Source organism: Leucoraja erinacea, chromosome 13, assembly GCF_028641065.1.
Source record: "Leucoraja erinacea ecotype New England chromosome 13, Leri_hhj_1, whole genome shotgun sequence".
Lineage (NCBI taxonomy): Eukaryota > Metazoa > Chordata > Chondrichthyes > Rajiformes > Rajidae > Leucoraja > Leucoraja erinaceus.
The window spans coordinates 22635209-22653907 of NC_073389.1; the positions used below are offsets into that span (position 1 = coordinate 22635209).

The 18699-nt window shown below is 41.1% G+C and overlaps 1 long non-coding RNA gene across 1 annotated transcript; it reads left to right on the forward strand.

Annotated features, from left to right (window-relative positions):
* Positions 1 to 1851: 1851 nt before the first annotated feature.
* LOC129702672 (uncharacterized) lies at positions 1852 to 13170 on the forward strand. Its single transcript, XR_008724414.1, has 3 exons — positions 1852 to 3988; positions 8571 to 8696; positions 11484 to 13170. It is a non-coding gene; the product is annotated as an uncharacterized LOC129702672 (long non-coding RNA).
* Positions 13171 to 18699: the final 5529 nt, after the last annotated feature.

The window sequence follows — 18699 nt, forward strand, 5'->3', positions numbered from 1 at the left end:
TGGCTTCTGTGGTTAATACCGAAGCTGACCTTGGATCGTAACATAACATTTGGTTATTCTAAATTCAAAACATGTCTTTTAAAATAAAACAGAAAGAAAAGGTAACTGAATCATGAATCTTCTATGCTTGGAAAATGTGTAGATTAGACCATAATACCCTAACACATAGGAGCACAATTAGGCCACTCGGCCCATCAAGTCCATGATGTAGTAATGTGAGGCAATGTTAAAACAATATTAAACATAAAGTGCTGGAGTAACTCAGCGGGTCAGGCAGCATCTCTGGAGAACATGGTTAGATTATATTTTGGATTGGGTCTTCTTCAGACTGATTCCAGTGGTGAGGTGGGGAGGGTGGTGGGGGTGGAAGGAAGAAAGCTGGAAGAGAGGCGGGGATGAACAGTATGGCAAGTGAGCAGTATCCACCTACCACTAGCCAGGCTTTGTCCCACCCCCATCTCTCCTCCAACTTTCACCCTCCTGCTACAATTAGTTTGAAGAAGGATCCCAAAACCCAAAACATTGTCTATCCATGTTCTCCAGAGATGCTGCCGGACCTGCTGAGCTACTCCAGCACTTTGTATAATTTTCTTTGTAAACTATCTGCAGTTCTTTGCGCATACTTGCAACAAATATTACATTAGAAGCTTCAGAATAGGTAATGTGAAAACCTTAACTTGAATGCTAAATGGATTGTTGGGCAGGATATATTAGAATTCAAGGTTTCACATTTGTTTACCTTTTTTTTAAAAATTCAAATGGCAAAAAGCTGTTGAATGGATTAGATCTGATATATCGCTGATGTAAGTAGACCATCCAAATATCTGAAATATAAAAGACAGTATTTATTGAATTAGCCAAATATACCTCAAGCATGGAGATCATGTTGTATCCAGCACAAACAGCAACAAACAAATTAATCTCTTCAGTGTTGAAACATTGTTCATAGTTTGCAATGCACTTACCTCCCTGAAACATAATATTTTAACAATGACATGTTGGCCAATTATGATGTTGCAGTCAATGTGAGATAAAGTAAAGAACAACATACACCGAGAATGAAAAACTATGAATGATGAGGCCAGGAAACGATAACAGTAGTAAATCTCATTGGTCATAATGACGAGAGACTGGTAAATTTGGTTTTGTGTTCCCCCGACATTAATACTTTTGCAAAATGATTTAAAAGTAATCATAAAACGCAGTACATTCCAACCATGGAAGATTTTTCAATAATCAATTGTAATGGGAAATGAAAACCGAACATAGCTTAAAAAGAGCGTTTATTCACTGAGAATCCATTTTGCCCAGCTGTCAGACGATGATAATGGAAACTGGGGTTGGGGCATTTGTTTAACACAGATGATTAAGGTTCTAATTCACAACTCGGGTACCAATGGGTCTTATCCAAAATAATACTGAAGATACGAGCCTTCATCGCCTCTGGACTAAATTACTCTGGCCTGTTATTTTCCATAAGATTCACCCAATCCAAAACAATGCAGTACATTTCTTATCCAAACCACTTCTGTGTGGCCAATACTCCTCCACTCACTGAGCCACACTTCAGGCTTTAGACTTGATATACAGCGTGAAAACAGGCCCTTCGACCCACCATGTCCGCGCCGACCAGCAATGCCCGTATACTGGCTCTATCCTATACATGAGGGATAATTTACAATTTCACCGTAGAATGTGACGTTGGAATATGCTACCATTGTCTGTGAATCCCATCCATCTGAAACAGACTCTGTCATGAGTTATCCTTGTACTAATCTGTCATGAGTTATCCTTGTACTAATGCCAACTCTCCATCATATCCTGCAGGCACATGATGGTGTTAACAATGTGCACAGAACCCAATAGTTGCAGAAAATGAATCAGAACATCGTGGTCTACGATCTTCATTGTTATCTCACAGTTCACGGAGAAATGTGCCACACTGGAAATAGTAAAATCAACCCCACAATTTTTATTCATACAAAACTCAATTGGTGCCACCAATTTTAAATTGATTGAAACCTGCGACTCTTTGGTGAGTTAACAGCAGTACTAATCTAGCCCTCAAGTTTTCCAAGTGTTTGGATGGTGATTTAATGACAAAGGAGAAAGGAAGAGCTGCCAGAGGAGGTAGTTGAGGCTGATACTATAACAATATTTAGAAGACATTTGGGCAGGTACATGGACAGGAAAGTTTTAGAGGGATATGGGCCAAACGGAGGCAGTTTGGACTAGTGTAGATGGGCAACATGGTCAGCAGGGGAAAGTTGGCCCGATTGGCCTCCTTCAGTACTGTATGTCTCTATAACATTCCCAAGGGCGTATTTTGGGTGGGAATGAACTTCACTTATCAGACTGGAGTTCCCTGGGTCTATGAGGAAAATAATACTGAAGATAAGGCCTTTGTTCCAATTCCTCGTACGAGATTTATACAAATTGAATGCAATGCCACTCTGACAGCTTTACGGATGAGAAAGTGCATTTTGTAGAAAACCTATTTGGTTAAGGAGTTAAATAAAATTAAAACCCTTTGGAAAAGCTTGAAAGGCAAAGTTTCCATCTGAGCCGGTTTTGCTCAGATTACAACTCTTCCAAAAGAAAATATATTTTCTTGCACCAACTGGTGAGACAGAATGACCCAGCCATTAAATGCTTGACCTTCATGAGTCAATGAAAGATGAAGCCTTACCCATTCCACTTCAGGGCTACACCATTATCTGATAAAATGGATTAAAGCCATTGTCCTCTGTTTATCAACAGAGCCAGGAAATATTTGACACTAAATCCCTAATCCAGATCTTATTTCAACATTTGTCTAAAAACCCTCCTGTCTGCCTCCTTAGAAAATGCATTCACAGAAAAAAAAGATTGAATTACAATTCCTGATCTCTCAGCCTAATAATATTTGAATGCTCTGACCAAAATGTGTGTACCAGAACAGTTTGTTCTTTATTTCTTTTTCACTGTGTTTGAAATTGAAGGTCACTTTTTTTAAACCTGTGGTGATCTCGGAGCGATATTTCCAATAACAAATAACTTGTGTGTTATTTTCCACCAGGAAAGATTTCTTATGAGCACACGGGTCAGGGGTCATGTTCATGAGGGAATGGCTCTGTGTATTCACAACTGACCTGTACTTTCTCAATGATAATTATGTGGAATATGTCAAACCAGACAAACAAGGCCTTTCTGGGTGGTAACAACATGTTTCTCAGGCAACTGAACCAACCTATCACCAACTGGAGAGCAGTCCTGACCTACCATCTACCTCTTTGAAGACTCTCAGACTATCTTTAATCAGACTTTACTGTACTCTACTTTGCACTAAACGTTATTCCCTTTATCCTATATCTGCACACTGTGGAATGCTTGATTGCAATCATCTATAATATTTCAGTGACTGGATAGCAAGCGCCAAAAAATCTTTCCACTGTACCTCAGTACAAGTGACAATAATAAACTAAACTACTAACCTTCTCCATCAATGCCTTGACACTTAAAGGTCAAACAAGAGAGTCTTCTTTTGTTAACAAATTGTTATTTCCTTCAGGCTACAAACTAACAATAAACATCTATCAGGTTTTACCTAGTGTTATATTTGAGGATAAATAAGCTGCGTCCCATGTAGTGTCAGCAATACATACACAGTTCAGGTGCTGGACAATAGACAATAGGTGCAGGAGTAGGCCATTCAGCCCTTCGGGACAAGCACAAGGTACAATTTACAGAGGCGCGGCTTTGGGATGGGGGAGGAAACAGGAACACCCGTAGGAAACTCATGTGGTCACAGGGAAAACGTACAAATTCCACACGGACAACATCCGATGTCAGGATGGAACCCGGGTCTCTGGCACAGTGAGGCAGCAGCACTACCAGCTGCGCTGATGTGCCGCCCTGGTTTATGAAGACTTGTGAAGAAGCCGAGGGAACAAATTGCTGAGACCATGGAAACCTATAGGCACGTGGAATAAAGATGCTCCAACTTATGGTATGTTTTAAAAATTCAAGGTGGCGTTGCCTTCAACATTGTTTATGAATACTGGAGGGTTAACCTACCTGAAATTATATTAGTTGTTTAGTTTAGTTTAGAGATGCAGTGTGTAAATAGGCTCTTCGGCATGAGCCCATGCCGACTATATCTCTAGTTTGGAAGTGGTGAAATCATTGGACAAAGTCAGCATGGATTTCTGAAAGGTAAATCATGTCTGACGAATCTCTTATGTGGGACCTTGTCGATAGCCTTCTGATGCTACATCTCCAAGTTTGCAGATGACACAAAGCTGGGGGGCATTGTTAGCTATGAGGAGGATGCGAGGAGGCTGCAAGGTGACTTGGATAGGCTGGGTGAGTGGGCAAATGCATGGCAGATGCAGTATAATGTGGATAAATGTGAGGTTATCCACTTTGGTGGCAAAAATAGGAAAGTAGACTATTATCTGAATGGTGGCCGATTAGGAAAAGGGGAGTTGCAACGAGACCTGGGTGTCATGGTACACCAGTCATTAAAAGTAGGCATGCAGGTGCAGTAGGCAGTGAAGAAGGCGAATGGTATGTTAGCATTCATAGCAAAAGGATTTGAGTTTAGGAGCAGGGCGGTTCTACTGCAGTTGTACAGGGTCTTGGTGAGACCACACCTGGAGTATTGCATCCAGTTTTGGTCTCCTAATCCGAGGAAAGACATTCTTGCTGTAGAGGAAGTACAGAGAAGATTCACCAGACTGATTCCTGGGATGTCAGGACTTTCATATGAAGAAAGACTGGGTAGACTCGGTTTGTACTCACTAGAATTTAGAAGATTGAGGGGAGATCTTATAGAAACTTACAAAATGTTTAAGGGGTTGGACAGGCTAGATGCAGGAAGATTGTTCCCGATGTTGGGGAAGTCCAGGACAAGGGGTCACAGTTTAAGGATAAGGGGAAAATCTTTTAGGACCGAGATCAGGGGTAGTTAGTGTGTGATGCTGCATGCCGCCTCCCCTCCCACAACCACACGTTGGGGGAACAGACCCAACGTGTCTGCACTTGGTCTAGTATATATATATATAATACTTGTCTCTTGAATCTTGACACAGCAGCAGGCATTTCTTACTGTGCTCCCCAGCATCTTTAGGTGTAGTTTAATTATTGACATGTGTACTGACCTACAGTGGAAATCTGCATGTTATCCAAACAGATCAGATAAATGTGTCCATAAATACAATCGTCAAACTCAGGATCAATAGGTGGAGCAAAGTGGAAGATACAGGGTGCAGAATATAAGGTAGACAAAAGTGCTGGAAAATCTCAGCGGGTGCAGCAGCATCTATGGAGCAAAGGAAATAGGCAACGTTTCCGGCTGAAACCCTTCTTCAGAATATAGTTCTCAGCATTGTACTGCACCAGTTCCATAAACAAATTCCCATGTCCACAATGGGATAGAAGTGAATCGGCCAGTGCCATGGCTTATTGAAGGACCATTCAGAAGCCTAACAACAGAGGGGAAGCAGCTATTCCTGAGTCAATTTACATACTGGAGATCTATGCAAATTCATTACCTGTTTAGTTTTAATTTTACAACGAAGACCTAAAATTGCAAAAAATGTATTGGCCATTGGCGAACATGACGAGGGCTTGCTTGCTTGTACAGCTTCAGTTCCTGTGGCACTGATGCATTCCGCAAAGGCATTTGAAGGTAATTCAGAGAACTCAGAACTAACCGCTGCACACCACTGGAAGATGAGGTCAGGGGGAAAATAGGTGTTCACACGACCTGCAGTTCTTGAACTCTCCGAGTAACAAAATGCTTGGAAGTGTTATCTCAAGATCTCGCTGGTGAGGAAGGAACTGCACAGTGCAGCTAGGTCATGCATGTGGTGCGTGGGATAGATGTTCTATTCAGTGACTGGAGAAACCAACAATTGGACGGATGAGTTGAGTATGAGTTTGAGATTAGTTTATTGAGTTTAGTTTATTGTCACGTGTATCGAGGTAGAGTGAAAAGCTTTTGTTGCATGTCAACCAGTCAGCAAACAATGCATTACAATTGAGCCATCCACCGTGTACAGATAGGTGATAAAAGGAATTACATGAATAACATTCAGTGCAAGATAAAGTCCTGTAAAGACCAAACAAAGATAGACTGAGGATCTCCAAAGAGGTAGATAATAGCTCAGGACTGCTGTCTAGTTATTGGCAGGATGGTTCAGTTGCCTGATAACTGCTGGGAAGAAACTTCTCCCTGAATCTGGACGGTGATGTGCAGCCTCAGTTATTGTCTCCAAAATAGCATCACCCCTGTGAATAGCATTCTGCTATTTGACTCTTTCTCCAGCCACTGGGAATCATGCTGGTGTAATGTATGAACTCACTTCTAGGGACACATCTCCCCTTTTCAGCTGGGAGTCCAGCTATCCTGGACAGTTACTTACTCATAGTCCAGATTTGCATTCTTTATTTTTCCCCACATATTCCCTCAGCTTTTAAACCTGAAGTAGAACTTCTCCAAGTGAGAAAAACTTTCTTTAGACTTTGGAGATGGAAATAGGCTAATCGGCCCACCGAGTCAGCGCTGACCAGCGATCACCTGTACACTAATATTATCCTACAGACTAGGGCCAATTTGCAGAAGCCAATTCACCTACAAACCAACTCGTTTTTGGAGCGTGGGAGAAAACTGGACCTTCCGGAGAAAACTTACAGTCACAGAGAGAATGCACAAACTCCGTACAGACAGCACCTGTAGTCAGGATCGAACCTAGGTCTCTGGTACTGTAAGGCAGCAGCCTTAGGATAGTGTGTAGGATAATTGTTCCTACTGTGTAGGACAGTGCTACGGTACGGGGCTCACTGGTCAATGTGGACTCGGTAGGTCGAAGGGCCCGTTTCCATGCTAAATATACTATTACCCAGGACCATTCTGCATATATAACTCAGTTATATATGCAGAAAGCTATAGGGAAGGGAAATGTACATTTTGCTTCAATTAGAATTACTCTAACATTACAACTGTACAATACCAGGATTGATACATACTGTAAATTGAGCAAAAAGTTAATGAAAATGGATTTTAGTTTCCACATGAATTAAACATGTAAGAATAACAATACATGAATCAATGGAAACAAATCTATAAATGACAGGTAAACAATTAAAAAACTAATCCAGATAGAGTTTGTTCAATACAGTGGCGCAGCCGTATAGTTGCTGCCTTACAGAACCAGAGACCTGGGCTTGATCCTGTGTGCTGTCTGTGCAGAATTTGCCTGTACTCCCCGTGACTGCTTGGGTTTTCTCCAGGTGCTTTGGTTTCCTCTTACATTCCAGATGTAGGTTAATTGGCTTCGGTAAGAACTGTAAATTGTCCCTAGCGTGTAGGATAGTGCTAGTGTACAGGTGATCAGCTAGTCGGTGTGGCCTTGCTGGGCCGAAGGGCCCGTTTCTGCCCTGTATCTCCAAACTAAACTAAGCTTTAACAGAGATAGGCTTGGAACAACAGGATGTGTTTTTTTGATTTTAGTAACCAATGTGTTAATTTTTTTTTGTGTGTTTTATTTTCGAGATAATGAATTACCTTAAAGTTTTGCTGAGTAAGTTTATTCATCTGGTCGGTCAGGCTTTATGCTTCAGAATGCTCATTTTGCACACCTTGAGTGGATTGACAGTCAATTAATGAAGCAAGCAATGGCCAGGGCCATTAACTGAACTCCAGCAAGCAGGAAAATATAAGTAATAAAGCCTTGCATCTGGATTCAGTGATTGGGCATCCTTGGGTCCTGAAACGCTTGTTTATTGATCCTTGGTATCATAACTAAAGATGTGCTCCTACTGCGCCCAATAAAATCTTGAGTTCGAAATGAATAATGAAGCAATGAATAAATACAATGCAGGATATAAAAATGTAAATGAGTTTCTCATTAGTTCTGGTCCTCTTTGTACTTTTAATTTGCATGCTATTCTTATTTAACCAGCTGTACCTTGATATTTTGATTTTCCACCAAGGAAACAAAATGTACAGTTGAGTAGCTCTTTGGGATTTCTCAAGAGTTTATTGTGCATCTGTTTAAAGTGGCACAGCGTAACAAACAGTGGGAAATCTCAGATGGCAACTGGCAGAGTAGAAGCATCAATTCTTTTCAGAGTTCCGATGTGAAAATGGAAGTCCTCTCCACCAATTATTTTGGTCAACGCTTTCACCTTGCCATCCCATGGTGCCTCACTACTCCCATTGTTTTACAGAGCTACATCTGATCACGTGATGATGAAGGACTGTCCACTGTTTCTCTCTCTCCAAGATGCTGCCTGACCTGCTGAGTGGTTCCAGCATTTTCAGTTTTTTGTTTCAGATTTCCAGCATCTGCAGTTTTTCATCACCCAATCAAATCTTTTGCCATTTAGGTTTAGGTTGAAGTTTAGAAAGAAAGACCTACAGGTGCTGAATTCCACCAAAGATACCTGTAAGGACACAAAGTGCTGGAGTAACTCAGTGGGCCAGGCAGCATCTCTGGAGAAAAAGTCTAGGTTTAAAGTTTAGTTTAATTTATTGTCATGTGCACCAAGGTACAATGAAAAGCTTTTGTTTGCATGCTGTCCAGTCAAAGAAGCCTAAAGAAAAATACAATCAAGTCATCCACAGTGTACAGACAACGGATAAAGGTACAACATTATGTGCAAGATATAACATTGTAGAATGATGAAGTCCTATTAAAGATACTTCAAAGGTAATATATTATTTGTTATTTGTTAAGTTTATTATTGTCACGTGTACCGAGGTACAGTAAAAAGCTTTGTTTTTCTATCCAAATAGATCAGCTGTACCATAAATAAATACGATCAAGTCAAACTCAAATACAATAGATAAAGCAAAGTGGAAGATACAGAGTGCAGAATATAGTAACTTACTATGATAGACAAAATTGCTGGAGAAACTCAGCAGGTGCGGCAGCATCTATGGAGCGAAGGAAATAGGCTACATTTCGGGCTGAAACCCAAGGGCACCCACTGAGTTTGATATCTTTTTTTTGATATCTTTTATTTCGAACGATTAAAAAAAGAAGAAAAGAAAAAATGAAAATGAATAAATAAAAGGAAAATTATATATATACATAAATACATACACACATATACATGTACATATACATACATATACACATAACATATATGTGCATACATAAATTAAAAAATCAAAAGCCATTTTCAACATAATACACATTAGACTCGTTCGAAAAGGGATAGTAAGAAGCCTATGCTTGTCAAATCCTACCCCCATTCTTCACCATTAACAAATGCAAAATTCAATAAAATAAACTAAACAGACAATTCAAATAAAACTACTCCAATCAAGCTATTAAGAAAAAAAAAAAAAAAAAAAGAACAAGCACCATTAACATCTGTGAGATTTACATTTTCCTTCCTCATTACTGTACTTTTCAAAGATATATCTTTTGTACATTTTTTAAAATTGCATTATTTTCATACTTTGTTTAATCGTTTCGTCAAGACCATTCCACAAAACCACCCCACAAATGGAAATACACATACTTTTTAAATTGGTCCGAGCATAATGCTGTTTCAAGTTTAGTTTCCCTCTAAAGTTATAACCCCCCTCTCTGTCTTTGAACAGTTTTTGTACGTTTACAGGTAGCAGTTTATTTTTTGCTTTATAAATTATTTGTGCAGTCTTAAATTCTACCAGATCCTTAATCTTTAAGGTGTGTAATTTTAAATTTTGTATATTGGTGTGTTCATGATATCCTACATTGTTTACTATACGAATACCTCTATTTTGTAGTGTGCTTAGTGATTGTAAGGTGGTTTTGTAGGTGTTGCCCCATACTTCCACACAGTAATTTAAATACGGTAACACAAGTGAGCTGTACAGAATATACAGTGCTCTCTCATTCAAAACATGCCTTGCTTTCCCCATCACTCCAATACTCCGTGCTACTTTTGCTCTCACATGTTTTATATGGGGTTTCCAGCAGATTTTGTGATCAAGAATCACACCCAGAAATTTATTTTCATACACTCTTTCTATTTCAACATTATTTATCATTACTTTTACTTGTGTATTTATCATTACTTTTACTTGTGTTTCTCCAGCAATTTTGTCTACCTTCGATTTTCCAGCATCTGCAGTTCCTTCTTGAACATAGTAACTTAGTAACTTACTATGGCAGGTTGGAGTATGAAAGTGTTGTTGAGATTGCAAAAGGCTTTGGTGACACCATAACATTTGATCTCAACAGATTGGGTAATATACATTTGCATTGCAGTCAATGCAGAGAGAGTCACAGGATTGATTCCTGAGATTAGGACTTTTTCCTATTGAGGAGCAGCTGAGCAAGAATGGCCTGTTCTCAAAGGAGTTTAGAAGAATGTGAGGAGATCTCATTGATAAAGATTCTTGGAGGAACTGAAAGTGGAATGGGTAAGTGGCTGTCTTCTCAATATGGAAAGCCCAGAGGTAGAGGACATCATGACAATTAATAGGGCTATCTATTAGATAGGGTAACAATAGATACCAGTAGGGGAGTCAAGAACCAGGAAACATAAGTTTAAGATGAAAGGAACCCGTTTAAGATGGAACTGCAGATGCTGGAAAATCAAAGGCAGACAAAAATGCTGGAGGAAACTCAGCGGGTGAGGCAGCATCTATAGAGCGAAGGAAATAGGCAACGTTTCAGGTCGAAACATTGAAGAAGGGTTTTGACCTGAAACGTTGCCCATTTCCTTCGCTCCATAGATGCTGCCTCACCCACTGAGTTTCTTCAGCATTTTTGTCTACCTTTAATAGGAATCTGTTGGGCAACTTTTTCTACAGAGAGGGTGATGGGCGAGCTGACAGAGGAAGTATTTGAGTTAAGACAGTGCGATGGACCTAGCAGTGGCCCTAATCTATGATCAAAGAAACCAATTAATTATTGTTCCTCTTTGCTATATTAAAAAGTGTTCAATGATGTTGAACGTTACCTTATTCATAGAGTCATACTGCACAGAAACTGGCCTTTTGGCCCAAATTGTCCATGCTGACCAAGATAGTACTAATTCTAATCTAGTACCCATTTGCCTGCATTTTGACCCATATCTCTCCCAACCTTTCATATCTCCCAACTTTTCCGATCCATGTACCTATCCTAATGCCTTTTAAATGCTGTTGTTGGACCTGCCTCAACTTCTTTCTCTGGCAGCTCATTCCTCATAAGCAGCAACCTCTGTGTAAAAAAAAAAAAAGTCTGTCAGGTTCTTATTAAAACTTTCCCCACTCGCCGTAAACCTATGGCCTCTAGTCCTTGATTCCCCAAACTTACCTATGTCCTTTATAATGTTATACAACACTAGAATATCATCCCTCCTACACTTCAAAGAATAACATCTGATATTGCCCAATCTTTCCTTTGATATCCTTGATAAAGATTCTTGGAGGAACTGAAAGTGGAATGGGTAAGTGGTATGTTCAACCTTGATATCTAGCAAAATCCTCATCAATTGTTTTGCACTCTTTCTAGCTAAATGGCATAACGGGGTGATCAAAACTGAACATAATACTGCACGTGTGGCTTCAGCAACATCTTGAACAACCACAGCAAAATATCTCAGATTTTAAATACAATGCCCCGACTTATGAAGGCCAGCATGCCACAAGCATTCTACGCCACCTTGTCTACCTGTGACGCCACTTTCAGGAAAGATGTACCAGTACTCCTGAGTCGCTGCGTTTTACAACATTCCCCGGGTCAGTATCATTCACTGTGAAAGTCCTACCTTGGTCTGACTTCCCAAAACGTGCACGTATCCGAATAAAACTCCATTTGCCATTCCTTGGCCTTCTTACCCAGCTGAATTATTGTGAAATATTTTGAATTGTTGAATTATTCTTTGGAAATGCGTCATGTATTTATAAATGTACTTGATGAATGGAATAGCTTTCAGGCAGAATGTGTTTGAGGCTTAAAAGGAATCAAAGGTTTTCTCTAGAATTCGGGGACATGTTGTTTGCAACAAATGTCGCAATAGAAGATTACCACATCTGCTCCGAAATTCAAATACCATATGGTCTCAAGAACTAACATTATTAATATTGCAATAGATCAACTGATAATAATGTCAGATAGAGATCTCAAGTACAATTCCCTCTGGTAATAAAACATCCTGAGACTTTGTCAGCATAGCTCAGCTGTTGGGGAAGTGCTAGTACCCTGTAATTTAAGCTGCAACAAATATATTTTGAATCTTTTCATAGAGAAAATCTAGTTTAAAATTATGCCAAATGTTAAGATTGCACTGGGGTTGATCTTGACTTTGTGGAATACTTTAAATAGATGCTAGGAAACCAGTGGCATGTTTTATATCTTTCCATTTCCATAGAAACTGCCTAAAGTCTATATCGATTTCCTTGCATTCAGAAAAGCCTATTGAGTTTGAATTTTAAAATGTCAGAGTTTCAAAGTGCTTCACTGTGCGAAGAAGACTGGTGGGCAACGTGGATGGAATCAAGGAGGTTAGTTAGGCATGTCTCCAATGACTCTGACCTTTCTGTAGATGCACAGTGGAAAGCGCACTGTCGGGGTGCATCACAACTTGATTTGGCGACAAATAGGGCAGCACGGTGGCGCACCGGTAGAGTTGCTGCCTTACAGCGAATGTAGCGCCGGAGAACCGGGTTCAATCCTAACTGCTGTCTGTATGGAGTTTGTACATTCTCCCCGTGACTTGCGTGGGTTTTCTACAAGATCTTCGGTTTCCTCCCACACTCAAAAGAATTACAGGTTTGTAGGTTAATGGGCTTGCTAAATGTAAAAATTATCCCTAGTGGGTATAGGATAGTGGTAATGTGCGACGATCCCTGGTGGGCCGAAAGGGCCTGTTTCCACACTGTATCTCTCAACTAAAAAAAGCCTAAGACCACAAGAAATTACAGAGAGTTGTGGATGTAGTCCTGTCCATCACACAAACCAGCCTCCACATCATTAACTACATCTACACTTCATGCTGTCTTGGGAATATAGCCAATGACCATTTTCACCCTGGTCATTCCCTCTTCATCCCGCTTCCATGTGCAGAAGATACAAAATCTTGAAAGCATGTACCATTAGATTCAGGAATAGTTTATTCCCCACTGTTATCGGGCTACTGCATAATTCATCCCTAAGCTAGGGTGTAGTACTGATCCTCCAACCCACCACTTTGCAGACCCGGCACTATTTCTATGACTGTTATGTTATAATGCTGCAACACTACAATCTACATCGAACCCGGGTCTTTGACACTGAGGCAGCAACTCTACCACCGCACGACAGTGCTGCCCCTGCATTATAGCGTAACAGTTACTCCCTCCATGAACCTCTTTTCCAGCTTTCTCATCCCTATTCCAATCAGTCTGAAGGTGGTCCTGATCCAAAAAGTCACCTATCCATTCCCTCCACAGATGCTGCCTGACCCTTTGAGTATTGCCGGTAAGAATTTCAATGATTCATTTTGCCACATATGACAATTAAACTCTCTAGACTCTTGCTCCAGCACTATGTGTTTTGATCATACTACCCTTTAGAGTCTCAACTCCACACCCAATAGATGTTCAGATGTCACACAAAAGCACATGCACCAAAATTTCCATTTTATCCTTCCTTCCACTCTCACTCACTGTAGAATGAATTTGATAAGATCAATAATCTGTCCAGGAGATACACTATAAATAAACAGCAGATATCTGGTAGGTCAGACGAGAAGGTGAGGAGCAGTGTCAGCAGAATCAATAGACTTACGTGCTCTATGCAATGCAGTTCCCCGGAGTAAGAGACCCGAGTGCACTCATCCATAGTCACCATGCCAACTCCATAATCATGTATGTTTGTGCACAACCCATGTAAATAATTCAGATACATGCCTTCATCCTGAGGATTTATGCATAGGTGCGAAGAATCTTTGAAAAGCAGTTGTAATTTTCTTGAAAAATGGCTCGTCTTCATGTGATGCAATTTTTAGAAAAGATAGACCAGATAGATAAGCAGGCACTGCGTAGAAAGGAACTGCAGATGCTGTTAGGCACAAAGTGCTGGAGTATCTCAGCGGGTCAGGCAGCATCTCTGGAGAAAAGGAATGGGTGACGTTTCTGGTCGGAACCCTTCTTAAGACTTTGGGTCGGGACCCTTCTTCAGACAGGTGGGCAGGGAGTTGCCCAAAGCTGGTGGATGGGAGGGAGTTTAGATTTCAGACTTTAGAGATACATCGTGGAAACAGTCCCTTTGGCCCACAGTGTCCGCGCCGACCAGCAAACCCCATACACTAGCACTATCCTACACACTAGGCACAATTTTACCAAGGCCAAGTAGCCTACAAATTTCTATATCTTTGGAATGTGAGAGGAAATAGGAGCACACGGAGAAAACCCATGCGGTCACAGGGAGAACGTATAAACTCCATGCAGACAGAACCTGTAGTCAGGATTGAACTGGGGTCTCTGCAACTATGTGACCCCAACTCTCCCACTGAATCACAGTGGGGCCCCAAAGTAAGTGTAGGGTTAACTGGGAGATAAATGAAGGTGAATCTGATGTGTAACTTTTTCACGCAAACAGTGGTGGGTGTATGGAACAAGCTGCCAGAGGAGGTAGTTGAGGCTGGGACGACCCCAACGTTTAAGAAACAGTTAGACAGGTACATGGATTGGGCAGGTTTGGAGGGATGTGGACCAAACGCTGGCAGGTGGGACTCGTGCAGCTGTGACATGTTGGTCGGTTTGGGCAAGATGGGCTGAAGGGCCTGTTTCCACACTCTATGACTCTCTCGATACCTCAAGGTGAAATACTCCAGTTAAATATTTCTAAAGGCAAAAAAGTCAAACCAACACCAGAACTGACACTGGTAAGAGTCAGTAAGAAGGTGAACAATTTGTCATTCAAGAGATACGAAAGGCACGTAACAGGAAAGTTATTTTTTAATAAAAAGACACAAAGTGCTGGAGTAATTCAGCGGGTCAGATAGCATCTTTGGAGAGCATAGATGGTGATGTTTCAGGTCAGGATCCTTCTTCGAAGGTCATCCCAGAAGAAGAGTCCCGACCTGAAACGCCACCTATCCACGTTCTCCAGAGATGCAGCCAGACCCGCTGAATTACTCCAGCACTTTGTGTCTATTTTTGTAAACCAGCATCCGCAGTTTCTTGTTTCCACAGGAATGTTATTTTAATGGGAGCTGTTAATTAACCCAACAGAAAATGAGAAAGCTCCAGTGGACTGCAAATAACATCAGTAAATTAGATGCTTGAATACTTTACGACTGTTTTACTATTTTGAAGATTCCACACAGTACATTATTCACTCAGACCGAGAGCTTATTAAAGGCACGGACATCTTATAGACATTTTATCAGTAGCAGGCTGGAGAACTGCCAGATCAAAGTTAAAATTCATGATCCAAGAATATCACTGAATAGATTAAATAGATAAATGAGAGAACAAACCACACTTGGACTGGGGAATGGAAGCTGAAATGCTGGGATGGCAGGACTTTCATATGAAGAATGACTGGATAGACTCGGCTTGTACACGCTAGAATTTAGAAGATTGAGGGGGGATCTTATAAAAACTTACAAAATTCTTAAGGGGTTGGACAGGCTAGATGCAGGAAGATTATTCCCGATGTTGGGAAAGTCCAGAACAAGGGGACACAGTTTAAGGATAAGAGAGAAGTCTTTTAGGACCGAGATGTGGTGAATCTGTGGAATTCTCTGCCACAGAAGGTAGTTGAGGCCAGTTCATTGGCTAGATTTAAGAGGGAGTTAGATGTGGTCCTTGTGGCTAAAGGGATCAAGGGGTATGGAGAGAAGGCAGGTATGGGATATTGATTTGGATGATCAGCCATGATCATATTGAATGGTTCAAAGGGCCGAATGGCCTACTCCTGCACCTATTTTCTATGAAAGCAAACTTAGAAGGACTTTAGATGCCAGTTTATAAAAAGACACAAAGTGCTGGAGTAACTCTGCAGGGCTGGTTGTATCTGCTGGAATAATTCCGCGGGACAGGCAGCATCTCTGGAGAGAAGGAATGGGTGATGTTTCGGGTCAGGACCTTTCTTCAAACTGATGTCTCTCTTTGTATCTTTCTTTAGAAGGACCAAAGCTATCTTCAGTGTAATCTACTATTCCTACACTATAACTGTTGCACTCTTGGTCTTGGGTATGGGTGTGTTTCTGTACAGTAGGGCTTTACTGTGTTGCATGCAAAACAAAGAGGAAAAGGGGCAGGTGTTGCGGTTGTGAGGGAAAGTACCTAGGGAGGGGGTGGTTTGCGTGGGAAGACTGACTGATTCTCTACTTCCCACATCAACCTTCACAAGATGTAATCTGGCAATGCACTAAGGATGCCGTTATCATGAAGAAAAGAGAGATTGCAGATGCTGGAATTAGGAGCAAAAAATATATAAAATCTGGAAGCAATCTGGGTCAAATCTGGGTCAAGCAGCATACGTGGAGGCAAAGCATTGATCAACGTTTTAGGTACTGGGTTGCCACAGCCTCTACAGATGTTGCTTCACCCTTGGAGATCTTCCAGCAGTTTATTTTTTGCATCTATTTCTCATTCCCAGTAACATTCAAATCTGGGAATCTCAGCTACTGACCTCCAATACTCTTGAGATATCAGCAGAGGATTCCCCGAGGGCACATCCCAGCCTCCAAGGCAAGCTTCGAGTTCCATAATTATTCATGTTCACAATTTACTTCAGGACTAAAGAGCTGAAAGCATCTTCTTTATTCAAATTCACTACATTGTCACTACCAGGTGCTCGGGAGAATCATCCATCTTCCGTTTCAGTTTTGTATGTCACGAAGCCGAGACTGAAAGCAATTTGAGTGCCTTCCTTACAAAGCCATTACTGGTGAGAAAAATGCAAGAACATCAAATATGGGAGGCGTTCCCTGGAGACACCGAAGGGAAGGAATTTGTCTTTGGTTGTGGCCATTAAAAACATGCAAGAGCAATTGGCAGACATTGCAATTACCAACATATTTTTAGTTCTAACAATTTTGCACACAAGATGAATCCAACAAACAGCTGATGCTGATACTATACATTCTTGCATGTCTTGTACTCCGAGCCAAATGCAAACACCTCCCCCAGAAACTTCACATCCTTCCCACCATCCTTCCCACTCCCTCGCTAACGAGGAGAAAATTAGCGACGGTAACCAACATAATTTTTGCAACAAGGGGAATAAGGCGAACACATGTCAGTTTGTTCAAATGGAACATTCCCCTGCATTAAACAGCTCACACTGCCTCGGCAAAGCCGCCAACATAATCAAAGTCCAGTCTCACACCGGTCACTCCATCTTCTCCCCTCGCCCCATCAGGCAAGAGGTACAGAAGTTTAAAAACACACACCTCCAGATTCAGGGACAGTCTTCCCATCGGCTAGAGTGTGATCCTGATCTCCCATCTACCTCATTGAAGACCTTTGAACTACCTTTAATCAGACTTTATTGGACTTCAATGCTCTATCTTGCATTAAATGTTGTACCCTTTATCTGTGCTCTGTATTGTATTCATGCATTGTCTTTTCTTTCACTGGATAGCACACGAACAAGAGCACTTCACTGTACCTCGTGACACATGACAATAAACTAAACTATTGATATTTTTTACAATATCCGTTAAAAATTAAATTACTGAACTGTTGATTGCATGTTTGACCAGTGCTATGCAGACTAGCATTTTGTTGTAGCTCTTTTAAACACGCCTTTTACGGCATAGAACAAAGAACATGGAAGAGTCCAGCACATTAACAGGTCCTGTGGCCTATATTGTCCATTCTAAACATGATGTCAAGTGAAACTAACCCCTTCTGCCTGCACGATCTATGTCCCTCCATTCCTTGTGTGTCCATGTGCCCATCTCAAAGCCCACTTCAATGCCGCTATTGAATCTGCCTCCACCACCATGCCTGGCAACACATTCCAGGCACATACCACCCTCTGTGTAAAAAACTTGCCATGGATATCCCCTTTAAACTTTGCCCCACTCACTTTAAAGCTATGCTGTTTAGTCTTTGATATTTTTACCTGGGACAAAAACCCTGATTATCTATTCTTTTCCGGCCTCTCATCACTTCATATACTTCTATCAGGACTTTACCTCTGCTATTCCAGAATAAACTATCGAACTTCTTTTAACTAATACCATCTAATCCGGGCAGCAACATCTTCTGCACCCTCACCAAAGCCTGACTCCTTCCTGTATTGTTGCGACCAGAACTGCATGCAAAACTCCAAACGTGGCCTCACCTAAATACTATAAGACAATGGGGCCTCGACAGCAGTGAAGCCTAGCAGCGGCGGTGAAGCTGATTATTCTGGCTAAAATTGAGCAGCCATAGTACCCACATTTTAATAAGGACTTATGTATTGCTAGGCCATTTTGGCCAAGTCTGGTGTGCTCTGTAGAAATGGGATAAGCTTCTGATGCTGCCAGCAAATCTGTGGCCCAGATCAGTAAGTTGATCAGTTACTTAGTAAGTTGACAGATGGATGAGATTTCTGGAAAGAACATCATAGGAAATGTAAAATGCATGAGGTCAATTGGGTCTTTGCAAGAGCCTTGTATATATTGTAAATAATGTTGCGAGACAGTTACCCTGTTAAGTGTTGATTGGTTGAAATGTTAAGCCCTGTCTGGTTTGTTTGAATCCCAGGGTAAATGTTGCATATTCAAGGTTATGTTAGCCCC